Genomic DNA, 25818 nt, shown 5'->3' with positions numbered 1-25818 from the left:
GCCATGCTAGGCTCCTGTCTACAAGCATAGCAGTATATTGTTAATTGTGTCCGGGGCTGACTCTCTCCCAGGAGGTGGGTCTCAGGTTGGACCAGAAATTTGTAGGACACTACCTTCTTCCCTACTCTATCTAGATCCCTGCATATTTTGTAGGCAGGGTAAATTTAGGACTGAAGATTCTATGGTTGGGTTGGTGTTCCCCTCCCTCCACTAGGCCTGTCTAGTTTGAGGATGGCCTCTTCAGTCTCCACGATCAGTGCTACTAGGAGTCTCAGCTAAAGTCACTCTTCATATCCTCTCAAGAGCATATATTGTCATAGCTATATTGTCATAGGTCTCCAGCTTGTCTCAGAGATGCCCCAGACCAAGGTTTCTCTTCTATCTGCAAACCCTCTGTCCTCCTATCCCTTCTCTCCCCACGTCAGATCCCCACCCTTATTTTCCTCTGCATTCCCTCTCATATTCTGCTCCATCTTTTCAACCACTTCTGCTCCCTATTCTATTTTCCTTTCTGAGTGATATTCAAGCATCTTCCTTTGGGCCCTTCGTGTTACTTAGCTTCTTTGGCTCTGTGAATTGTATTGTGGGTAACCTGTATTATATGGCTAATATCTCCTTATAAGTGAGTATATACCACATGTATCTTTCTGGGTCTAGGTTACCTCACTCAGCATGATATTTTCTAGTTCAATACATTTACCTGCAAATTTCAAGATTTCATTGTTTTTAATAGCTGAATAGTATTCCATTGTGTAAATGTACCAGTTTCTTTATCCACCTTTTGTCTGAGGGTCATCTATCTAGGTTGTTTGCAGTTTCTGGCTATTACAAATAATTTTGCTATGAACATAGTTGAGCAAATTTCCTTGTTGTATGGTGAAGCATCTTTTGAGTATACACCCAGGAGTGGTATAGTTGGGACTTTCTCATTTTCTGAGAAAGTTCCAGGTTTATTTCAATAGTGGTTGTACACATTGCACTCCCACAAGCAATGGAGGAGTGTTCCCTTTGGTCCACATCCTCATCAGCATGTGCTGTCACTTGAGTTTTTGTTCTCAGCCATTCTGGGGTTTTAAGATGGACTCTCAGAGTTGTTTTGATTAGCATTTCCCTGATGAATAATGGCATTGAGCACTTCTTTAAGTGCTTCTTGGCCATTCAAGATTCCTCTATTGAGAATTTTCTGTTTAGCTCTGTATCTCAATTTTTAATTGGATAATTTGGCTTGGTGGTGTTTAATTTCTTGAGCTCTTTATATATTTTGGATATTAGTCCTTTGTCAGATGTAGAGTTGGGGAAGACCTTTTAGGTTGATTAAATAAATGGAATGACGTAATTGGCAATGGAGCTATAATATGTATAAATTCATGTTTATTGGAAAAGGCACAGGAGGGGCTAGTGGAAGGAAGAGTACACCCTGGGGATGGGATGGGGAAAGGAGAGAGGGCAGAGCTGTAGGAAACAGGCAAGGGCAGGGCTAGGTAAAAGGACAAAAGCTGTGGTGGGACAAAAATGTCTGGTTTATATAATGAGTCTCTGGGAAAGGGGAAGCCTGCCCCTAGGTAGGGGGCCAGGCATGACAGCTATGCCCTACAGCACAACCTAACATCCCAGCCTTTTATTGATAATAAACGGATAACGAGCAAATAAATAATCTGGTCTTTGACTGCTTCCTGCTGAACATGGCAGTGACAGGGGGTCAAAAGGCTGACATGTTGACCATGTCCTGTAAGAGCACACTGCTGTCTTTGCTGTTCACGATCTGTGAGGCCATCTGCAGCTAAGAAACTGCAGGTCTAACTGATGCAGTCTGTGAGGGTTAGGCTGGAGCACCTTTCTTCTGGATGTAGCACCTGGCAGGATGTTGGGAGCATACACGTTAGGTACAGAAGAAAAGGTTAAGGAGTTTACATTTGAAACTTTTAGGCCCATGGTCTTGGTGGTTGTGGGACAGGAGTTCTAAAACTGGGGGATGGGGGAACAATCCCACCCTTTGAAATAAGAAACACTTCTCTGGAGTGTGACCTGTAGATTCAAATGGATCTCCTGAAGCTTACAAGAATGCCTTTAAGTTCACAAAAAGAGAACAAATTGGCTTGGAAGGTAATTTAAAATCTGTTTAATGTTATAGCTATGAACAGTTTAAACACAACAGTAGCATAGTGAGGGAAGAGTTCTTATGTACCTGAAATTACTTTCTGATTACCAACATTAAAACACCTTCTCACCCTCAAATACTTCTTAGATCCTCAGACCTTACATAAGCTTTACACTTTTCTGAGAAGGCAGCTCAAGCCTTCTCTTTTTGTTGTTAAATTGATCTTCAAACCCATCAGAGACCCAAGAAAGATAAACTACTGCAGGGAGCATATCCAAGTGGCCTAAGTATTGATTATTATGACAGAGGCTTACGCATTATCCAGACAGCCTTCCCAGTAGGCTCCTATGGAGTCAGTGGGTTCATTCTGGGAACAGGTCTTATGGCAACATTGCAGCATCAGTCCAGGCCCAGCAAATCTGAGAAGTCTTTCAGAGCAAATCTGAGATGTCTTTCCATGGAAGAGAACTTTGGAAGAATGACCAAGGCCTTGTTTTGTCTAGGCAAAACAGGGCAGTCAACTCTCCAGGTGTCCACAGTTTGGGCAGAGTCTTTGTGCTAGGTCAGCTGGGGCAGATTTGCCCACTTTTTCGCACCTGTAGTCTGCTACTTTGGTCTATTGACAGTATCTTTAAATTACAGTTGAATCATCATGAGACCCAGTGCAGCCTGCCAGGGATTGCACTCCTGATGCTATTGGAACTCTCATCGCTCAGGCCTTATACTTCTCACCTCATTATGGAATTGCAAGTGTTTAAGCTCCAGTATTTACGAAAAATGCACCAAGTAATTTTTCTCTAAAAATAAATGCCTGTTACTCATGAACAACTACCTGAGAATAAATTTATTCCAGATGTGTTGTCTCTAAAAAGCATATATGCAGAACTTAGGGGGAAGCCAAGTTAGATAGAATATGTGTGGGTCAAAGTTCTGTGGAGTAACGTGGCTTTGTCTTATTTTCCTTCTTAAGAAGCTGGAGTGTAGATAGATGTTTGCATGTAGTTTTCAGTGTCACCTTCTTGAAAGGCAACTGTCTTGCTCAACCATGCATAGTGAGATGTCCTTCACATGTTTGTAGTTATAATTTCAGGATTTTTCAAGGGTGTTTTCTCTCATTTTTGAAATATAAATTGTCAAATGCTTTCATAAAACTGTTTATTATGCTACTTTTCTTTCTTTGGATATTGATGTCAGCATTCAGAAAATGTCTAATATAAAAGGAGAAAAACCTCAGGGTCCTATTCAAATATTACCTGTGACTATCATGAACTAAACAGCTGAAAACAGAAAAGCTATTCCATGTAGTAATACAAGTGACAAATGTTGGTTATAATCAGAATCAATGGTCAATTATGTGTGCTATTATTATGAACCATATGAAACCAGTAATGGTTTTAAGGAAATGAAGACAAACATGGGAATCATTAAAAACCCCAAACTCAGAGTCTATATGACTTTCTGTTCTTAGAGTCAGGCACGCTGCCACTAGAGGAACATGTGTGACTGCTACCACTTAATAAAGGAAAATTAAAATTCAGAGAGTGAAAGCAAAAAGGCTTGTGGGCATTTTATCAAGTGGCATCTTTAAACATCTACTACTGTATCTGTCTATCAAAATTTTTCCAAATTCCTGAATTCAATAAAGATTTTCATGCCAAAGTAGTTGTCTAAAACTAGTTGCATTTGCACTGGAGACATGGATAGCCTAAGAGAAAAGACAAAAGATACCATAAGACAAAAGTGTGTGGGTAGCCACTTTTTCCTACAAGTAAATAAGTCAAAATTAAATATAAGGTTCACTTTCAATCACATTTTATGGCAAAAAGTATAAGTGACATGAATATTGTACTTTAGTATGATATTTTTATACTCTGGCCAAAAAAAAATAGTGTGGTTATACCATTTGCAGTATCTATTCAAGTATGATGGTAAGCAGAAGCAAGTGTGGGTATGTAGTAACTGGAACTGCTAAGCTAAACTGGCCTCTGTAAAGCCATGGTACATCATATCTTACTTGAAAAGTAATCAGCAAATCATACTAACTATGATTATTAGCGAGCCATTTTCCAGAAAATGAACAAATTATTACTTGTGCTATAAAACAATATAAACAATGCTATTTGTTGTCACTAAGGATATTAATATTTAATATAAAATATGAACAAGTTATGAAAACTTGTCTCAATCATTATCTGATTCACCTCTTCCCATAAATTTGGAGGTTATATTAGTAAATATAATTTTCTCATTAAACAAGGAAATGTGTCCAAATGTGATTTAGTGTGCCAGGCTTTTTCACTGTGCATAGGGTAATGCATAGTGTAATAAAATTGTGTCTGCCCAAACACCTATCCAAGTAAATAAAAGACCCTAAGATTAAAATTCTATACAGTAAATATGTTTCTAAGTATAGCAGTTTGCTTGCTATAATATATTTTAAACAGTAGAAGAATCCCACCATCTCTACTATTAGTTCCCTCTGTTAAACAATCACAATAATATGACAGAGGAGGAAAAAGAAGTAGGAACAATCTAGAGGATGAATACAGTGGTAACAATATATTTTTTTTTGGCATCAGAATCAGCGAACACAAATGTTCTTACCTCTCAGGAAACTATTTTTTAGCATTTACAACATACCATAATGCACAGCTTATGTAATCAAAATATCTTTTAGCAACACAATAATCTTTGAGAATACAAGAATTTTGGAGACCAAGAAGAAGTCTGAGAACAACACTGTTATCAGAGCAATTTAAAGCCTTTGAGAATGGGTCTAGATATATAGATGGCTCAGTAGTTAAAACCGTTTATTACTCTTGCAAAGAAGCTAGGCAGCAGTTCACAACCATTCATAATGCCAGTCCCAGGCATAAAATGTTCTATTCTGATTTCTGCAAGCACCAGAAACCCACCCAGTGCACATACATGCATTCAGGCAAAAATACATATGCAGTCATAGATCAGAATTAATGAGTAAATAAATAGATAAATAGATAAATAAATAAATAAATAAATAAATAAATAAATAAATAAAATTGTTGCTCCCTAAATTTGCTCACTGGGTAAAGACACTTGTCACCTATGCTGACAGCTTGAGCTAAATACTCAATACCTGAAACCCACATGTGGTACGTTGTGCAATTTTCATACACACTGTGGTTAAGACGTGCAAGCAAAGACACATCAAAATAAATAAATGTAATAAGATATACTGTGATAAGGCTCACCAGTCACTTATTCTCACACCAGTAGTCAATCTTTCAGATTCAAATTTAAAAATTGCCAGGCAATGGGGTGCACACCCTTAATCCTAGCACTTGGGAGGCAGAGGCAGAAGGATCTCTGTGAGTTTGAGGCTAACTTGGTCAATAAAGAGCGTTACAGGACAGCTCAGGTTGTTACATAGTGAAACCCATCTCAAAACAAAAAGAAAAAAGAAAACAAAAAAATTGATGGGTTAGTTTGTCTGTTTAATCCAGAAACCCATTGTATTCCCTCTGTTAGCCTCCAGCTCACACACTGCACATACACACAATCACATGCACACACACGAATGCACACATACATTCATACACAGATACACACACAGTACAGACCTATACATGGGCGCGTGTACACACACACACACACACACACACACACACACGCACACACACACACACACACACACACACACACACACACACACACACACACGCACGCACACGCTGTTAGCCTCTGTCTCTATTGGACAGGAGAAAGTGAGGAGAAAACAGTTTTTGACGAAGTAAACGGTTCCTTTAAAGTGAAGTTATTATACACACAGTGATTCATACAGCAGCATCTGGGCCATTCATGTAAAGCAGCTGTAACATGAATAACAAGTCACAAAGTGCATGAAGTTTGAAACCAAAGCAGGAGCCATTGTGGAAGCTTTACAGAGGCAGTCTAAACAAAATTACCCCTTGGCTTCTAACTGTAGTAATGTTAATCACACTGACTCTTTCACATTTACAGCTTCACTTTCAAATTAATTACCAAAGTCCAAAATCCTTCCTGAGTAAAGTAGACACTGTCCTCTTTTCACTGCTGTACTTAAACCTTAGGAATGACAGCACAGTCTCTCAAAACCCCTGCTATATACAAATCTGTACAATGTAAAAATCTGTGTAATCTGTATACTTTAAAAGAATAAATGAAAATTGGGGGAAATGTACCATGGTTTTCAATTGCTTTCAATTACCATTAAACCTTTCAGAGAGTGATTTGCATAATGTTTCATAAACATGTAGGCAGATTAACCTTTTTTAGTTAATTTATTCATTAGCAGTAAAAATTCAAAGCACCTCTTATGAGAAAATAATGTCGTGCTGTTAAATTACATGGAAACAAAGCAATTGGGACATACTTGCCTAAGTTTGCACTGTGTCAGATCACAAAAGGAGTGGAAAGAAAAAAAAAAAACTTTGCCTGTTAGCAGAGTGTTGATTAAATTGCCAGTTTGTGAGCAATTAGTGCTATTACTAGAAGATTAGGTGAAGTATTAATTAGAGTTAGGCCAAATGACTCCTGAGGAGGAAAGATTCTTCCACTGACTCTGTTGCAGGTGATATGGGCAGGCTCTGGAACCTGGGGCATGCTCGTCCCGCCCCCCCAACCATCTTCTCTACCGTGGGTATCAGCGAACACAGGACTCCAGCTCAGGTCTTGGAATGGTTCTTATATGTAAACTCTTCTGTAATTTTATCATAGGTTACATTAAGATATTAAATGCACTTTGGGAAACAGCCCTGAAACTGAATGATCCTGGAAGCAAAGCTAGATTAAAGAAAGTTATAGATTGTCAATGGACATTGAGAAATTAAAGAAAGAAAATACATTACTCATGTGGGCAGTCTATGGGTAATTCATTTTAAATGAGACAATATCAAGCAAAATTAAGGAGAACATGGGCAGAGACTCCAGTTATGGCAAATGACAGGAAGCTGTTCCTACAAATTGCCACATTCTAGAAACAAATTACATGTCCATTGACTGTAGTAGAATGTCCTATGTAAACAAAATACAATACTTTTCCAAATGGCAGGCCAACATAGTGGTGGTATTGGTTATGATGATGATGATGATGATGATGATGATGATGATGATGATGATGGTGATGGAGATATTGATGGTGTAGTGATGATGGTGATGGTGCTCATGATGGTGATATGAGGGATGATGACAATCATAATGAAAGTAACAAGAGTTATATGCCCCATCATTTTGTTTGTTTGTTTGTTTGTTTTTCAAGACAGGGTTTTTCTGCATAGCCTTAGCTGCCCCTGGACTCGCTTTGTAGACCAGGCTGGCCACAAACTCACAGCAATCCACCTGCCTCTGCCTCCCGAGTGCTGGGATTAAAGGCATGCACCACCACGCCTGGCCATATGTCCCAGTTTTTGTTACAGCTCCAGCCCCTCCTCCTTTTATGTTTACATCCCTTGCTATATTGTTTTTAATCCATGCCCATGCCTCAAGAATTGCCATTGATCTATAGTGTGAAAGTGCTTCACAGCAAGTACCATTAACAAGAATTCTTGGATATTCTTCCTCCTAGAAATCAGTCACTTTTTCACAGATGGCACGCACATTTCATTCTAACTTGATCTGATCTCTTCACTTTCTTTAAGGGTTCTTCTAGTATTTGTGTTACACACTACCAGATTCCCTGAAAAGACTTTAAATTTCTAGAAATTTGAACTAATCTCTTACTGAACTTTAAATTTTCCTATGTCCATTAGGTTATTTTTTATAATTGTGTCTAATATCTTCCTGTGATTAATTCACATTTGCTATACTTTCTAAATTTAAACTCAGATTTTAACATTAAAGTCTCAAAAATCAGTTTTTAATATTTATATAAAATTTACCATAATTTTAATAAAGCTGCCACTATGCTCTGATAAGAAAATTAGCAATAGTTCTAGTTTGTTGCAATTTTTTTCTAAAACAGTCCATGATATTATTTTGTTTGCAGCAAATAAAAATGAGCTATACAGATGTTCTCTTACTGCAAAGATATTGCAGTCAGTGTAGGTAAAATTTAACTAGGAAAATTATATGTAGTATATCTACAGTCATTGGTAACCTTCTCTAAGAATGAAGCAGCAGCTAGGATAGCCACCTTCCTAAGTCAAGCCTTACTTCTATCTTCTAATAACAACGGTGTAACTTCTTTCTTTCCTCCAACCAGCTTTAATTTAAAAGGTGTATACCTGCTCTATGTGTGTCTATTGACCTATCAATCCATTGCTACCATCTTGCTCCCTTTATCACTCATCTAGCTTAATTCTTTGCCAAATATATTACCCCCAAGATAGGTTCCCAAGAGCTTCAATATTTTTTCTTTACTCAATTAAAACCAAAAAACGATACAGGGACTATGTTGCCAGCTTTTTGATCACTTCCCCCTGGCAGGACCGCCTTGCTACACCACAGGGGAAGAAGACATGCTCAGTCCTGATACAACTTGATGAGTGGAAGTGGATAAGAAAGGGGGGCTTCCTTTTTCTGATGATTAGGGGGCGGAATGAGGGGGGAGGGAGTGACTGAAAGAGGAAAATGGATGGGGCTATGACAAGGATGTAAAGTGAATAAATAGAGAAATAAACAAAAAAACCAAAATACTGCAAGAATGTAACTTAAATAAATAAACAAACAAATGAATAAATAAATGAATAACCAAGCCTTCAAACCCAAACTTAGACATCATTCAGTCTTTCCTTCAGTGATGATTATGGGACAGTCCAATAAAAGATTTGATTCTGGACATGTTTTTTTTTTTTTTTTTTATTTGTAAAATAAATCAACTATTATCAGATCTGAAAAACTGAGGCCAATACCTAGGGCTCACATGATAAAAGGAAAAAAACAGGTTTTGCTAATGTACACAACACACACACACACACACACACACACACACACCATCTTAAATAAGGTAAATGATAGGCAGATGTTAGGTAAATAATAGATATTTTCTACAAATAGTTTTTAATGTCTTCAAAAAATCTTTGAGATTATAATTTCCTTATGGTTTTCTTTCTCTTTCCTCCCTCAAAGCCCTCCCAAATATCACTTTCCACTTTTCTTCAAATTCATGACCTCTCTTTTCATTAATCATTAGTACATACATATATGTATTATATGAATAAAAAATTAAAAGTTCTACATAAAAATTTTCAGCATAATTAAATAATTATACAATATATATATAATAATTAAATAAAAATTAATAAATTCTTCAAAAATCAATACATATAGATGCATGGAAGCTAAAACAAATCATAAAAGAGCTAGCAAGTTTGATCAAAAGAGTCCTATTGGCCTTTGCAACATGACAGTCAAATTAGGAACAAAAAAGTTTTCATTCCAATTAACCTGAATTATACTTTAAATATTCAAAGAATCTGGTCTTCCACAAGAAAAAAAATGAAGTCTTCTAACAGTGACCACATACCACATACATTTTAATCCTAAACAAGAGGAAAATGTCTTAAAAATGGGTGTGTAGGATATTGTAAAAGGCTGGTTTTCTAGGATCTTACTTCTGAAACTTAGGAAATACAGGGTATTTCCATGTAACTGAATTATATATACCTTAAAATTTGTTCCAAACTGTGCCTATATGAAATCATAACTTAACCTTAGAAGTTCAAACATGTATTGTTTTATTAGCCTAAAGCCAAATAGTATGTGATGAAACTTTCTTGATTAACAAATATTGACTACCTGTAAAGTATTATTCTAGTATATAGGGATACAGATATTTATAGGGATACCCTATGGTTGGGGAAAGCAATGTACAGAGAGATTAGGTAAATGGTATCTGATTACAAAACCAGTAAGAGCACTGGGAGGAAGCTAGACCATTTGGCCGCAAAGTTCAACACATAAAGCATTATCAGTCTCACTACTTTGAGTAGTGACAGGTGGAAAGCCCAGTACAAAGGGTTTGAATCTGACTGATTCACTGATAATGTGACCTTGGACAACCTGACTGTTCAAACTGTGAGTCTAATCCTCTCGTCTCAGAAACAGTGTTAATACTACTCATTTTTTATAATTATGAGAATTACATTAAGGAACCTTTGTAAGTGTTCAGAAAAACTCCGGAGAAAGCATACTGTTTTCATTAAATAAATATAATAACTTGTCCTAAGTATTTAGGAGATAAAGTGGCTACTTTAATAAAATGGCTGAATTCTATTTTTTAAATCTCAGTGTCTATACATTGTGTTATTGTGAAATTGTAGCCCAATTCATTAAGCTAAGCCACCTTGGTGCATGGGTGTGTTAAACATTATTCGAAGAGAGTCAAAATGGAGAGAGGTACGGGGGGGGGGGACGGCGGCAAAAGAGGAGGAAAGAGGAGAGAGGGGGCAAGGGAAGGAGGATTGAATTTCCAGGGTTTCCTTGAATGATGCTCAATTTGTATCCAATTTATTGCTTTGTTCTTTGATACTTCCACAGACAGTGACAGGAACAGAGACACAAAGAATTGTTGTGTGTTTGTTTAAGTGAAACTAAATCTCTGAAGAAAGAGATTGAAGGTTACAACAGAAGATGGAAGGATCTCTCTTGTTCATGGATCAGGAGAATTAACATAGTAAAAATGACCATTTTACCAAAAGCAATTTACAGATTCAATGCAATCACAATCAAAATACCTATACAATATTTTAAAGACATTGAAAGATCACTCCTCAACTTCATATGGAAAGACAAAAAAAGCCAGAATAGGTAAAACGATCCTATACAATGAAAGAGCCTCTGGAAGACTCTCCATACCCGGTCTCAAGCTGTATTATAGAGCAACAGTAATTAAAGCAGCATGATACTGGCACAGCAATAGGCTGGTGGATCAATGGAATCAAATTGAAGACCCAGAAATTAATGTACACACATACGGTCACTTGATTTTAAACAAAGAAGCTCTATTCAATGGAAAAAAAAGGATAGCAAATTCAACATATGATGGTGGTCTAACTGGATGTCTACATGTAGAAAAATGCAATTAGACCCATATCTGTCACCATGCACAAAACTCAAGTCCAAGTGGATTAAAGACTTCAACATAAAACCAGAAACACTAAATCGGTTAGAAGAAAAAGTGGGGAAGTGCCTGGAACACATTGGCACAGGAGATAGCTTCCTGAACAGAACACCAACAGTCCAGGCCTTAATGTCAACAGTCAATAAATGGGACCTCATGAGGCTGAGAAGCTTCTGTACGGCAGGAGACACTGTCAACAGAACAAAGCAACAGGCTACAGACTGGGAAAGGATCTTCACCAACCCTACATCTGAGAAAGGTCAATATCCAAACTATATAAAGAACTCAAGAAATGGGGCTCAGAACTAAACAGAGAATTCTCAGCAGAAGAATATTGAATGGCTGAAAAACACTTAAAGAAATGCTCAACATCTTTAGTCATCAGAGAAATGCAAATCAAAATGACTCTGATATGCCATCTTACACCCATCAGAATGGCTAAGATCAAAAATTCAAGTGACACCCACATGCTGGCAAGGATGTGGGGAGAGAGGAACACTCCTTCATTGCTGGTGGGAATGCACACTTGTACTACTACTTTGGAAATCTATCTGGCGCTTTCTCAGAAAACTGGGAATAGGACTTTCTCAAGACCCAGCTATTCCACTCATTGGAATATACCCAGAAAATGCTCCACCACATAATAAGGACATGCTCAACCATGTTCATAGCAGCCTTATTCATAATAGCCAGAACCTTGAAACAGCCTAAATGTCCCTCAGTTGAAGAATGGATGAAGAAATTGTTGTACATTTATACTATGGAATACTACTCAGCTATTAAAAAAAAAGGAAATTCCAAAATTTGTGGACCAATGGATGGAACTAGAAATGATCATACTGAGTGAGTTATCCCAGAAGCAAAATGACTCACATAGTATACACTCACTTATAATTGGGTACTAACCCAAATTTCATGCCCCATGAAAGTTTTTACTTAACAGGAGATTGGGATAGATATGAGGACATTCTACTGGGATGATAGGAAAGAGAAATATTGGAGATGGGGCAATAGAAGGATCCAGAGGGTCACAGAAACCCTTGTAAGAAGAACATCGTGAAGAGTGGATCGGGTCCCAGGGGAGTATGCTCAAACTATTGCACTAACCAAAGGCAGTACAAATTGTAAATATTGAACCCCTGCTCTGATCTACCCAATGGACAAGACATTCTCCACAGTTATGTGGAGAGTGGGCACTGACTCTGACATGAAGTCTGGTGCCCCATATTTGACCACCTCCTCTTGGTGTGGGAGGCCTGGTGGCACTCAAAGAAAGAATAAGTAGGCTACCAAGATGAGACTTGATAGCCTATCATCATACAGTGGAGGAGGAGGTCCCCCTCAGTCATAGACCTAGGGGAGGGGAATAGGGTCAAAGCGGAAGGGAGAGAAGAATGGGAGGGTACACGTGATGGGATAACAATTGAGTTGTAATCTGAATAAATTAATTAAATAAAAAAATCAAAAAAAGAAAATGAATCATTGTGAATGACACAAGCAGATCCAGAAATACAAAAGTCCCATATTATTTCTCATGACTAGATGAATATCTCTGGATTTGAATCTTGCATCCACATATGGTACATCATATTAATAATTTACCACATTCTATTTTTATTATATCCTACTCCACCATATGAAACCCACACATGGCATCATTATTGACTAAAGAACTTGTAGTTAGACAGGCCATCGGCCCCAGGGGAAAACCTATTATTCTACTAAATGCTAGTTACATTAATTTCTAATTAGTTATTGTGATAATTATAAATCAATGCATACATGTCTCAACCCTTATCAGAAAGGGCAATAGATCAATATTAAACCAAATACAAACAAGTGGTCAACATGTAGAGAATAAAAGACTGTAGAATGTTTAGCTCTAAATGGGACATCTATACCATGCCACTACATCCCAAGGTTCAAGTATCTTTACAGGAAAAAGTATGGGAAAAAAATTAAAGGTCAGGGGCAGTACATGTATACAAAGAAATAGTAATTTCCAAACAAAGTAGGGAAGTCTACCCATGTAAACTCACAGCAGTTGGGGTTGTACATCTAAACCTGTGCAAACTCTACTTAGGTCACATTACAGCATAAAAAAAGTGTGCATGAAGTCCCACCCCTCACAGAATAGCTATTAATAATCAATGATTTCTGAGAAAGAGAATCAGTTTTCTATAAGAGTTTAGCCCCAGTTCAGGCAGCCATTTCCAGAAGAAGGCCACAGCACAAAGTTGACTTGACAAAGGAGGAAGAAGAAGAAGGAGAAGATGAAGAAGAAGTAGAAGAAGAAGAAGAAGAAGAAGAAGAAGAAGAAGAAGAAGAAGAAGAAGAAGAAGAAGAAGAAGAAGAAGAAGAAGAAGAAGAGAGTATAAAGATCTGGGTGAATAAAGAAATGGTGGAATGGTGGTCTGGAAGTTGGAGTAAAGAGTAAATACAATCAAAACACATTGTATAAGGTTCTTAAAATAGTTATTTCAAATTAGAAATATGTTGAACTGTCATACATGTAGCCCTAGTAGTGGTAAAGACCGAATGTCTGAGTCTTTCTGACCAGTCACTCCTGGTGAATCAGTTAGGTCCAGAGACATTGTCTCAAAACATAATATAAAAAATGTCATTGGGACAGCACCCAAATTAAACCTCTGACTACACATCAGTGCACATAAACATGTTCTTGCACACACACATGTAGGCAAATACAGTATGTACCATGCACACAGAGGAAGTAAAAAATAAATCCCATAGTCTATTGAGAAATTATTTTTAGAATGTGACATTCTTTAAAATGAAGAATCCAATACCATCAGAATTCCTTGCCACAATAAAAAGCACAAGTTCTATCAATAAAATTTTCTGTTGTTAAATAGTTAAAAGAAAATTAAATATATCTGTACATTAATTTGATGCACAATATATATAAAACTATATTGTGCTCCTTGGCCAATAAAGAGTGTGCAATATTACTTAGTAGAATTTCTTACTATTGCAACTTGACTGGTTTCAAAGTATAGTCAATAAAAGATTTTTAATTTGCTCCTGAGAAAAAAAGGTTCATCAGTTATAATTTTAGGTTTGCTCAGGGGCCTAGAAGCTGGGGGTTGTCCTAGATGACCTTTAAAGATCCCTTCTAGTCCTCTGACTCTGAAATAAATTAAAGTTTTATGAGCACATTATGCATAAGCATCAGTGGATCTGGAAGACAATGAGGATGAAGTCTGTGCTCAGACTCTCCCTTCTAGTATTTATGCTTCCCATTCATTTCATGCATAACTAATTTCATATAGCAATTGGTAATCGTGTCTTGGTAATGACACCACAGGCATCACAAAACAATTGCAATCATGGCTGCAATTCATTGTAACTATAGCTAAATGCCACCACTGCACTGAAATACCTCCCGGATCCACCCGAGAAAAGGATGAGGATATAACGCACCTATAAAATGGTCACCTTCAACAAACTAGCTTGGAGTCCTAAGTAGTATTGATTTCCTGCTTATATTTTTTTCCTGTCAGCATAAAGGATATAATAAACCTATATTGAGAGAATGAATCCCATAGATAGACTTCCTTTACAAAAGCAAAAAGGATATATACTGCTTTTTAGTACCACTTCATTAATGCTACCATGTTTGCTCAATTCCCTCTTGTTTTTCAGATCTGTTGCATATGTAATGATGTAATAAATAAAGAAGCACATATGTTATTTTACCATCTGTTCCATTAAATCAACAGATTCAAGGGTAAGAAGTGACAATCATGGTCATGTTGAGACACAAGTTTGGTTGTTTTCATTTTTCTAGAATTTAAAGCCAACCTCTAACTACCAATAGTATTTTAGAGGAAGATTGGAGATGTTCTTATAGCACTTTCTTAATTATTAGCTTATTCTGTGCCATTGAATTCCCATAAAAAATTTCAATTAGTTCCACATGATTTTATGATTGTAAGACTGCATTTAACAGATGAAATAAATAATTTCTACTGAAAACAACAAATGTTTCATCAGAGATCAACAAATATAAGTAATGCTTGTATTGTTATCAAGATAAATTAAGCATAGCCATGAAATTGAATAATATCTTCTCAAATGCAATGCAGAGCCATAGGTGTGTTAGCCCATGCCTAGTTCTGGAGATGGATATGTCATACCCTAGTGACCTTCTGGATGATAATAGCCCTGATTATAACAAATCTCCAGATATTCAGAGCATTGTACAAAGATTGCCCAAGCAAATAGGCTTATAAGTCTACACAGAAGGTAAAGTACTTTCTAGGCAAGGAAGAGAAGCTGGGTTCAATCACAGCACTCATGTAGAAAGTCAGACAGAGTGGTGAACTGACGCTTGCTGGGAAACCAGCCTGCCTTATCCAGTGAAAACCCCTGCCTCTGAAAACAAGATGACTAAATCTTGAAGACAAAGGAAATCAAAAGAGTTTTCAGACCTCCACATCCATGCACAGGCATATGGAAGGGATTCCACAGGCTTGTGGGCACCAGCAGCCACACAGACTTTTAACTTGCCACATACACACATTAAAAAAAGGAAAATGAATAATAAATTCCAGTCAATCTTTGGTGTTATGTCTTCTTTATTCACTAGTAGTAAAGACACTGGCTTAGTTAAAATAGTAATTTAGTGCTATAATTCTTTAACCTTCAACAAGTTGGGGACCTTAGGCATCAAAAGGATGCTTTCTTTCTCCTCAGTGGCTCTCAACCAATCACCGTGAAAGAATAGACATGTGGATTTCCTCGTTACATAATATTGATACTGCTAATATTTATGTGATATTTCCTTGCTTTCTTTAACACATGTCCACTGCAAGTAATCCATAGATTAATCTATAAAGTAAATAGGTGAAATTTAGGGCTCAAAATAACAACCAGTTTTAATAGGGAACTGTAAGTTAATCCATTTGTTAATCATATTTCAATTTTTTTCTCACAATATATGTCAAGTATGTACTTCTAAAAATAATGAACATCATTACTTTTAATGTCTTAAGTGTCTGCTTTCATAAGCTGTTGTGATATAGTAGATCAATGAATAAATACATATCTTGACATGTTCTAAGCAACAATTCTTGTGACGCTAGTTGCCTCCTGTGAGCCAGGTCAACTGAATCTCATTCACCCACAAACTGTACAGAACCAACATTTCTAGACACCTGTCATCAGATGTCAGTCCTCCTAGAACCAAAGAAGAAGAAGAAAGTAAGCGTTGAAGATAAATGAGCTAGAGAATTCAGGCACAAATGATTTATTTGAAGAAAAAGAATAAAAATGGAAATGGAAAAAAGCACTTTGGTTTCTGAATGGCTAAAAGTTTACACTAACCAAATGCAGTACAAAATTACATTGTTTAGAAGGATTAACAAGCTTTGAAGTGCACAGAAAAACTGCAAAGGAGAACTTCAATTTATGTTGAATGTATAAAAGTCCGAAGTCATGTTCCATTCATGTTTTTAAGAAGTTTAGCAAAACTAACAGTGGATAGGTGGTTTTAAGTGTAGGGAATGAAAGCATATCAAAAGTAGTTAATATCAATGAGTTTACCCCAGAGAAATTGTTAACAATTATAAACACTCAAATAATAATTTTTTTCCAAGATATAAAATGTATTTGTGTATCTATAAGATTTGAAATTTTGTATATATGTTTTATTTATTTATTTAAGTACTTGAATGCATGTGAGACCTTAGAGTATGCATGGTAGTCAGAGCACAACTTGGATTAACCGGCCATCTCTTTCTACCATAATGGTGGTGTCTAAGATTAAATCATGTATCCTTTATGTTGACAGATAGCTCTTTTATACCTTGAACCATTTTGCTTCCCATCTTTCTCTAATGTTCTCATTAAATTAGTTTTACACAGGTATTAATGGCTATAATACAATGCTTACAAACATACAATTCTTAGAGAAAGAAAATCTCTTGCTTCCTTTTCCAAACAAGCAGGGCATTTTAAAACTTGTGCAGTGTAAGAGTCTCTAGGTATTCACTCAAAATAAATTTAAATTTCATAATAACTCTCACACATTGTACTTAAAAATAGGTATGGAAATAAAGAGAATAATTAATTTACGTATAGCTGGTCTTCAGTGGAAAGCATTTTTTAGCTGGAGAGAAATTATTGTAATTCTTAAAACCCCCTTTCATTGTTACAAAGCACGAGGTTTCAGCAGTAATCTTGGAGAAACATGGCCATGAGCAGTCCTAATAGAAAAAAAACTTTCCATGTGAATATCTCAGAGTTCTCCTGACATTTTAATTTCAATGAAGAGATTGATAAAGCTGTGAGGGAAATGAATTCATGCATTTATCCACAATTTAAAACTGAATATTGAACACGTATTTTCATAAGGACCATGTGGTTCTTTGACTTCGATATACAGGTTGACTACTGTAGTAAGTCTATATAACAGTGTTTCAGAGATGAATGCAGCATTCTATGTAAAGCACATCTATACTAACTAAAACTAGCTAATTGAATGAATCATCAGGATTTATATTATCAGTCAAGCTGATATAGAATATTCTATTTCATGTATTCCTTTGGTACTGCAATGGCTAGTCTTGGTTGTCTATTTAAGTAGATCTGGAATCCACTAAAAAATGAGCTGATTTACAAATATGTGAGAGATTTTCTTGAAAAGGGTAAATTTCAGTGAAATGAACTTCTCTACAAGTGGAAAGTACTTTGCAATAGTAACTGAGACATAAGGGATATGTGACCACCACCTCGCTTCAGTGGTGTGAGATTTAGCTTCTTCAGGCTTTCAGTATAGAATGAAGACCAGAAACTCCCCAAGAATCCTCTAAGCCCTCTGTACCAGATTGAGACTGTTGAGACATCATTTCCCATGAACTGAGAACTTCCAAATTCTCAGCTTCTCTGGTGTGAGATAAACATTATTGGATTACCCAGGCAGGAAGATTGTGTTCCTCTAGTGAACCATGAATAATATAGGTATTATGAAAGTTCCTTAAAATACATATAGCACAATCACTTTGGAAATCAATCTGCCACTTTCTCAGAAAATTGGGAATAATTCTAACTAAAGACCCATCCATACCACTCCTGGGCATATACCCAAAAGATGCTCCATCATACAACAAGGACATTTACTCAACTATGTTCAAAGCAGCTTTATTTATAATAGCCAGAATCTGGAAACAACCTGGATGTCCCTCAACTGAAGAATAGATTTTTAAAAAATGGTACATTTACACAATGGAGTACTACTCAGATGTTAAAAATAAGGAAATCTTGACTCTTCAGTCAAATAGGTGGAACTAAAAAAGACCACCCTGGTTGAGCTTTCCCAGACCCCAAAAGGCACACATGATATATGCTCACTTATAAAGGGATATTAGCCACATAATACAGAATAAGTACACTACAATACAGAGACTGATATGCCAACCAAGGACCATGTATGATGTGGACCTAGACCCTTTGCTCAGATGTAATATATAGGCAGCACAGTCTCCTGGCGGGTCCTACAATATGGGAAATAGGGACTACATCCCACATGGACTCCACCCCCGCCCCACAAGTCGATCACTTCTCCCTGGCAGGGTGGCCCTGCCAGGCCACAAAGGATAAAGGTAGTACATATGAGACTTGATAGGTTGAGGTCAGATGTTAGGTGGGGTGTGTTCCTTTTTCTGAGGACTAGAGACAGGAGGAAGATGGGATGAGGGAGGGAGAGTGGGATTGGGAGGTGATAAGGGAGGTGGCTACAACCAGGATGTAACGTGAACGAATTAAAGAATAAAACATTTTTAAAAGAACCCCCCCCCCAATACATATAAACACAATTTTTTTTAAGAAAAAAAAAACTCAAAATGTCTTTGAAAAGTTGTATGTGTAGTCTACATAATGGTAAAGTCTTTGTTTACCTCTACTTCTGAATGGTAATTCGTGGCAAGTACATGTTAATGACTTTGAAGTAGCATTGCATATCACAGGAATACAAATTAATGAAGTCCTCTGTGTAATCTCACCCTTGATGCTGATATGACTATTGCTTCCTACTCAATTTTTTTTGTTTTTGAGATGATAAGGCGATAGCCTCTTTCAATGGAAACAAACTCTTTCTACAGGAAGGTCAGTATTATTTACTTGATTTGTTCTGCCATAAAATCTGCAATCCTCTGTTCTCAAAGGACACCTGATCCCATTAATCATATTTAAAAAAATCAACAGAATCAAAAGTGAAACATGATTCCTTGGTAATTAATTAAATTTCCTAGCCAATATGGATGTGCAATAATTAAGTAGCCTGTGCTACCAAAATATTCTTTCTTCTTGTTTGAGCCATTGATTAGGATGATGGAAATCTATGGAAAAGTAACATAACAGCACATAAAACAAGCCAAACAAGCTATCATCCTGATCTTGACTCTGGACAGTACAAAAGTGGTCCAGCAAGAACTACAAAATACCCATTCGTGGAGGTAACATATAAGTAAAACCTGAGCTAAATTCTCTTTTCCTTAAAATGAAAAAGTATGTTTCCTTTCTCTTCTTTTGGAGTAAGTTTTTTTTTTTTTTTCAGAAATAGTCTCCTAGTCTCTGTCTGTTACCTCAGTTTCCCAGCAAAGTGTTAGTTTCCTGATTAATGTGTATGGGGAAAAGAGTGTAGGAACAGTTTCCCTCTCTCCTGTTGTCATGTCTGAATCTTTGCAAAAGGATGTAATTAGGTCTTTGTCTCCACATACTTGTGGTCTAATGTTATCCTTCTCTGTCTGAAAATTAGCTGGTGTGTGATTCTGAAGGGAAGCATCAGTGACTACATGTAGACCACTGATCAAAAGGCAAGTCTTATAATTTTGGGAGTAAAGTGATATTGCATTGTCTTTTATCTCATTTGTATGTGTACCTTTCTGTTAATTTTGAATGTAAATGAAAACAAATTAATAATATTGGTCATCTAAGATAGATGCATCCCCTTGGATAGTCACACGGGCATCAATTTGAACTGGAGGCTAGATTGACATTTCGTACCTTCAAAATGCCCAAGATATTATGCTAGGAAAACACAGGTACATTATGTATCCATGTGTGTGTTATTGTCTTTAACTGCATATGTGTCTATAATATTAACTTGTATTTTGGAAATCACATCTCAGCAGATATTTTAGGCAAAGCTGGTGATGGAAATAAAGAGTCCTATTAAAGCACTCAGTTTCTTAAGACAGCTTAGCTAATCTATTTACTTAATCTATCCTTCATTTTTCTTATATAAGATAAATATAAAACCAACTTCAATAACTGCCAGTAAGGAGTAAATAAGAAAAAAAATGTGTGTGTAGAAAATTTGCAACACATTAGAGTATTTTCAGTAAAGATTGATTTCTAACTTACATCAAAATTTCATGCTTCCTCCAGAATATCACTTTTGCGTTGCCTCATTTTATTAAGTCTGTGATTCTCACAGGTTTTGCACCACACATTGAAGGAAACTGTCCTATCTATTTGACCCCTGATTTCAGATTTCATTCTAAATGCCGTATTTTTTTTTTAATGCCATATTCTTGAAGACAGTCTTTCACTTCAAAAATCAGGATCCCAGGCTCATTATATCTCCTTTCCAACTCTTATGCATTGCTACACTGATTATAACTTTTAATGGCACATATATTTTTATAATTCCTATCTCAAAGCTTATTCCCAGTAAGAATGTAGCATTCAGAGTGGAAGATCACAAACTATTTAGTTCAGTAATGTATACTAAGAGTAGCACAGAATAGGCATCAAATTTTTTGCTAAAAAAAAAATAGCTCTAAGAAGCAAAAATGTTAATATTGTTTTTTTTTTTTTTTTTTTTTTTTTTTTTTTTTTTTTAATTTTTAAAGAAGATTTATTTTGTTTTTATTTTTTTTTTTTTTTTTTTTTTATTTTTTATTTTTTATTTTTTTTATTTTTTTATTTTTTTCTTTTTTTTTTTTTTTTTTTTATTAATTTATTCTTGTTACATCTCAATGTTTATCCCATCCCTTGTATCCTCCCATTCCTCCCCCCCCCATTTTCCCATTATTCCCCTCCCCTATGACTGTTCCTGAGGGGGATTACGTCCCCCTATATATTCTCATAGGGTATCAAGTCTCTTCTTGGCTACTTGCTGTCCTTCCTCTGAGTGCCACCAGGTCTCCCCCTCCAGGGGACATGGTCAAATGTGAGGCACCAGAGTATGTGAGAAAGTCGTATCACACTCTCCACTCAACTGTGGAGAATGTTCTGACCATTGGCTAGATCTGGGTAGGGGTTTAAAGTTTACCTCCTGTATTGTCCTTGGCTGGTGCCTTAAATAAATGCTACATAAAATCAGAAACAGACAAGTCTTCTGTCTAATTTAAAATGTCAAAGTGATATATAGGAATATGATCAGCTTAATTCAAGAAAAAAATAGCCACCGCTGAAAAGCATCCTATTTGTCAAGCAAGCTTCATTCTTCTGAAGTAGAGGAACATCTTCTGTAATGAAAACAAAAGCGTGGCAGCTGAAATGATGTCAGCAAGTCTACATCATAAGACTTATACATAAGAAGACACCTCTCATCATGTCGTATCACTCAGTAGTAGCGTGAGGACCTTCTGCTACTAAATGGACAATATTTATCTTCAATTTATATCTCCTTAAGATTATTCTATTTGTCAGAAAATATGTTTGGCACTGCATGCTTCCCAAAGGCATTTGTGTATACTCAAAGGATGGCTATTCATTCTGTAGTGCATGATCTGGCTGTGTCAGGGACCAATTTCCTTAATGATGTGATCCATATATTCACAGTCCCTCCCTTTTCACATCTAAATTGTTAGTAAAGAGACCGCTGTGATATTTAAAATCTACCTCATAAAATACAGATTGTTTCACATAGGAAGCTATAAAAGTGATTCAATGCTTTTTAAAAAAATCTTTAAGCTAATAACATATTTTGTTAGCTACCACAGATGGCAATCTTGATGTTCTTTCTAAGAAGTAATAATATGGAAAACTCAAAAAGAAATGCAACAAATACTTTCCCATGGATGGTATAGTAGAACAGAGGAACTGTTTCTATCAAGGGACATTTAGCATTATAGTTTCCTTACTTACAAGACATGAAAGAAGATGCATTAGACAATTAGTTTTACTGATTTTACCAGAGAGGCATTTTTATCAAGATGACATATATATTTAAATATAAACATCATGGGTATTGGCCTGGATGAATGGGAAAAGCTTAGATTTTAGATCTGGGTTGATCAAGGTTTAAACCCAGGTTCAGTTGTTTAGTCATTGTTTATCCACTTAGTTGATTTGCTTATAGTGTTGTGAGGCAGATTTTAATCCAGAAGAGGAGTAAATTATTTGCACTTGAAGGATGATCTCCCAAATATATGTAATATATAACATGAGCCATATTGCCTAGGCCTGGCGGCTTTCTCAATCAGGTTTATCTCTTATTAATATAATCACTACAGATTCATATAACTATTAGCTTGATGGGGACCATGAACAAATAACAGAGATGGATACTGGAACCATCCCAGTAGACTGAAGGTTTTTACACACATTTAACCCTTCTAGCATTTTCTTCATATATGTAATTTCTTGTACATTTGTTTCATGCATTCATTTCATTCATGTCATGAAGGAGATGTAAACATGTTTTTTGTTTAGATCACAAGTGGGAGATCAGAAAAAGACTTGTGAGAGAGCAGGTGATGTTTATCCCCTTAGAAGTTGAACCACCATGTGGGGGAGATTGGTTATTAACCAGCTGACAACATCCTTGAACAAATTCTGAGAGGAGATATAAAAATGAGGCAAAAACAAGAGGTGGGGCCTTTGGAGACTTGGGATAGTTTTGGCTGTTCATTGCTCCACTTCAAGACGCTCCTAGAGAACCACTCAAGGGAAGGCTTTAGGCTTCGGACTCCTGCTGAGGTTCTGGGTTCTGGTTGCTCCAGGTTCCAGCAGAAGAAATCCTCCTGATTACGTCAGGAGACTCATTCCTTGGAACTGATATCCTTATGGTTTCATTATTGCATTCATTAATCTTCTTTTCCTATTGTTTAGGTTAGTCAGGTTATAAGTGAGGTACACTCAGTTAATAAGTTTGTAATAAAATATAATATATTTGCTAAGAAAATAGAACCTACAATATCATTAATTTTTGTTCTCCAATTATAAAATAAGAGGTAATGAATAACAAAACAATCTTTTTTAATGCCATATTTTCTCCAGTTTAAACCTATCTCATCCTTTGTTTCTTCTCATGCAAACTCTTAAAGAGACAGACTTATTGTATCTCACTAAATCATTCTTCAATTTCAACCTTTAATTGGATTCTGCCTCTACAATTCAAGCCAACACAGGTAACTAAAATAAGCAGCAACTGCCTAGCTGTCAATTACAGCAGCATTCTGTCCTTCATTACCTTACAAGTATCTAATTTTTATTGTGTTTGTCAGCACGTTTTTCTCATATACTCTCTTCATGCCTCTATATTTATGAGTCTCTTCCTTTGCTACCATGCAAATTTTGTGCTTCTGTGATTTCTATATAAGACTATTTCTGGTTCTAAAGACATTTTCAGGTCATCTCATAGCATGTATGACTTCTGCAAGAGGAATCTGGAAAATAAACTATGTCAATATGGATAGCCAGGTACTTCTGTTTCTCTTGCCTTCACTTCCCAGGTTCTGAAATTATCAACAACAGTCCCCACTCCTTGCATGCCAATGCATACTGCCCAGACTACCAATGGAATTACATCCCCAGTCCAGCTTTGAATTTTATATGCAAACATCACCTTTTAGACCTCAGTACTATGAAGTAATCTAAGTGATGGTACACAGAAGCCTTGACTATCCCCTTCCCTTTATTTATGTCCCCACCCTGAAAATGACCTCCAATTGCCAGAGCCTAGCTCTCATATCTTTTAAGTATTATAAAGCTGCCACCTTATCTACATTGCTTGGATAACTGCTATTCAGAAAGCTCTTCAACCTTCATTCCCTAGGCAATTACAGTCGTGACCTTATTTATTTTCCCTTCCAGACTTTTCTTACTTAACTGCCATGCTGATTTGTTTCAATATAACTGATTTGCCATTCACTTCTTAAAACGTTTTGTCCATCCAGTGATTGTTAAATCAAACCATCTTGGAGCTGCAGCGTTATAGTCACTGTCTCTGTCTCAGTATCTCCCTCTATATCCAGAATAATCTCATATTTTGAAGGTCAGTCATTGCCAAACCTACTAAAATGGAAAGTTTACAGGATATGTGAAGCAGCCCCCAAGATTCCATCTGTAGCAAATACACTTTACAGGAATATTTACATACAGGTATTACTGCTATGTCAAGTGAGAATGCATTGGGTGGTACACATACATCAAAATAGAGTAACATGGATTAAAAAATGAAGTTCTATGTAATAATGTGACGGAGCAAACTATAACTTCATTCTGTATTATGGATGACTTTGATAACTATAAGAAAAGAAAAGACACACTAGACATGAATCTAAATTCAGTAGATTTAAACACAGGCAAAGTCTTATTATTATTATGTTATAAGTTGTGAATTATTGTATTAGAAGTTAAACTATTGTTTTGAAAACAAAAAAAACTGAAGTTCCACCAAAGTCTATGAAGTCAGACACACATGAAAGAATATAGAATATATGCACCTGGTGGCACTCAGAGGAAGGACAGCAAGTAGCCAAGAAGAGACTTGATACCCTATGAGAATATATAGGGGGACGTAATCCCCCTCAGGAACAGTCATAGGGGAGGGGAATAATGGGAAAATGGGGGGGGGAGGAATGGGAGGATACAAGGGATGGGATAAACATTGAGATGTAACAAGAATAAATTAATAAAAAAAAAAAAAAAAAAAAAAAAGAATATATGCACACACATACACACACATTGAGAGGGGGGGCAAACTTTTAAATGAATTTTACTATCAGTAATACTAATATGAGTCAATCTTTTATTCATTTGACTCAGTCATTTTAGACCAATAAATATTGATATGATTGATACATGCTGTACAGTGATTATCCAAATCAAATTAGCATATCCATCACCATATATACTGTACTTTTGATTTCCCAAAGCTTCTCCTCTCTAAGTTTATGGTTTCACTCTTTGACATCTCCACATTTCACCCAAGCCAAATGCCAATGAACAATACTGATTCACTTTTATTTCTTTGAATCTTAGATTTTAGAATCTACTTATGAATGGGTTGACATACTTTTGTGACTAAATTATTTCACTTGGTATTATGTTTCATGAAGACATCCACATGCTCCCAAATAATTGGGATAAATAATGTATTCATTTCTGAATGGGAGTCAGCATGGTCAAATGGCTATGACAAGAAAATATTCAGAGATCATCTACCATTCTTTTGTATCATGATTGATCTATTGGTTCTGATTCATTTCAGAAACTGACAACATTGGGTTTTTTTTTACATAAACACTCAGAAAGACATTTTAAATGTGATACAAAGCTCCCATTAGCAGACTGAAACCTTAATTTAATTAGTCCTGGTACAATGAGAATAGAATGTTTTGTTTGTTTGGGTTTTCTTCAATGTAATTTAGTTAATGGACAAAACCACTAT

This window comes from Acomys russatus, chromosome 1 (assembly GCF_903995435.1).
Source record: "Acomys russatus chromosome 1, mAcoRus1.1, whole genome shotgun sequence".
NCBI lineage: Eukaryota > Metazoa > Chordata > Mammalia > Rodentia > Muridae > Acomys > Acomys russatus.
The sequence above is the reverse complement of the archived record's forward strand: the minus strand, read 5'-3'. Positions refer to the sequence as shown.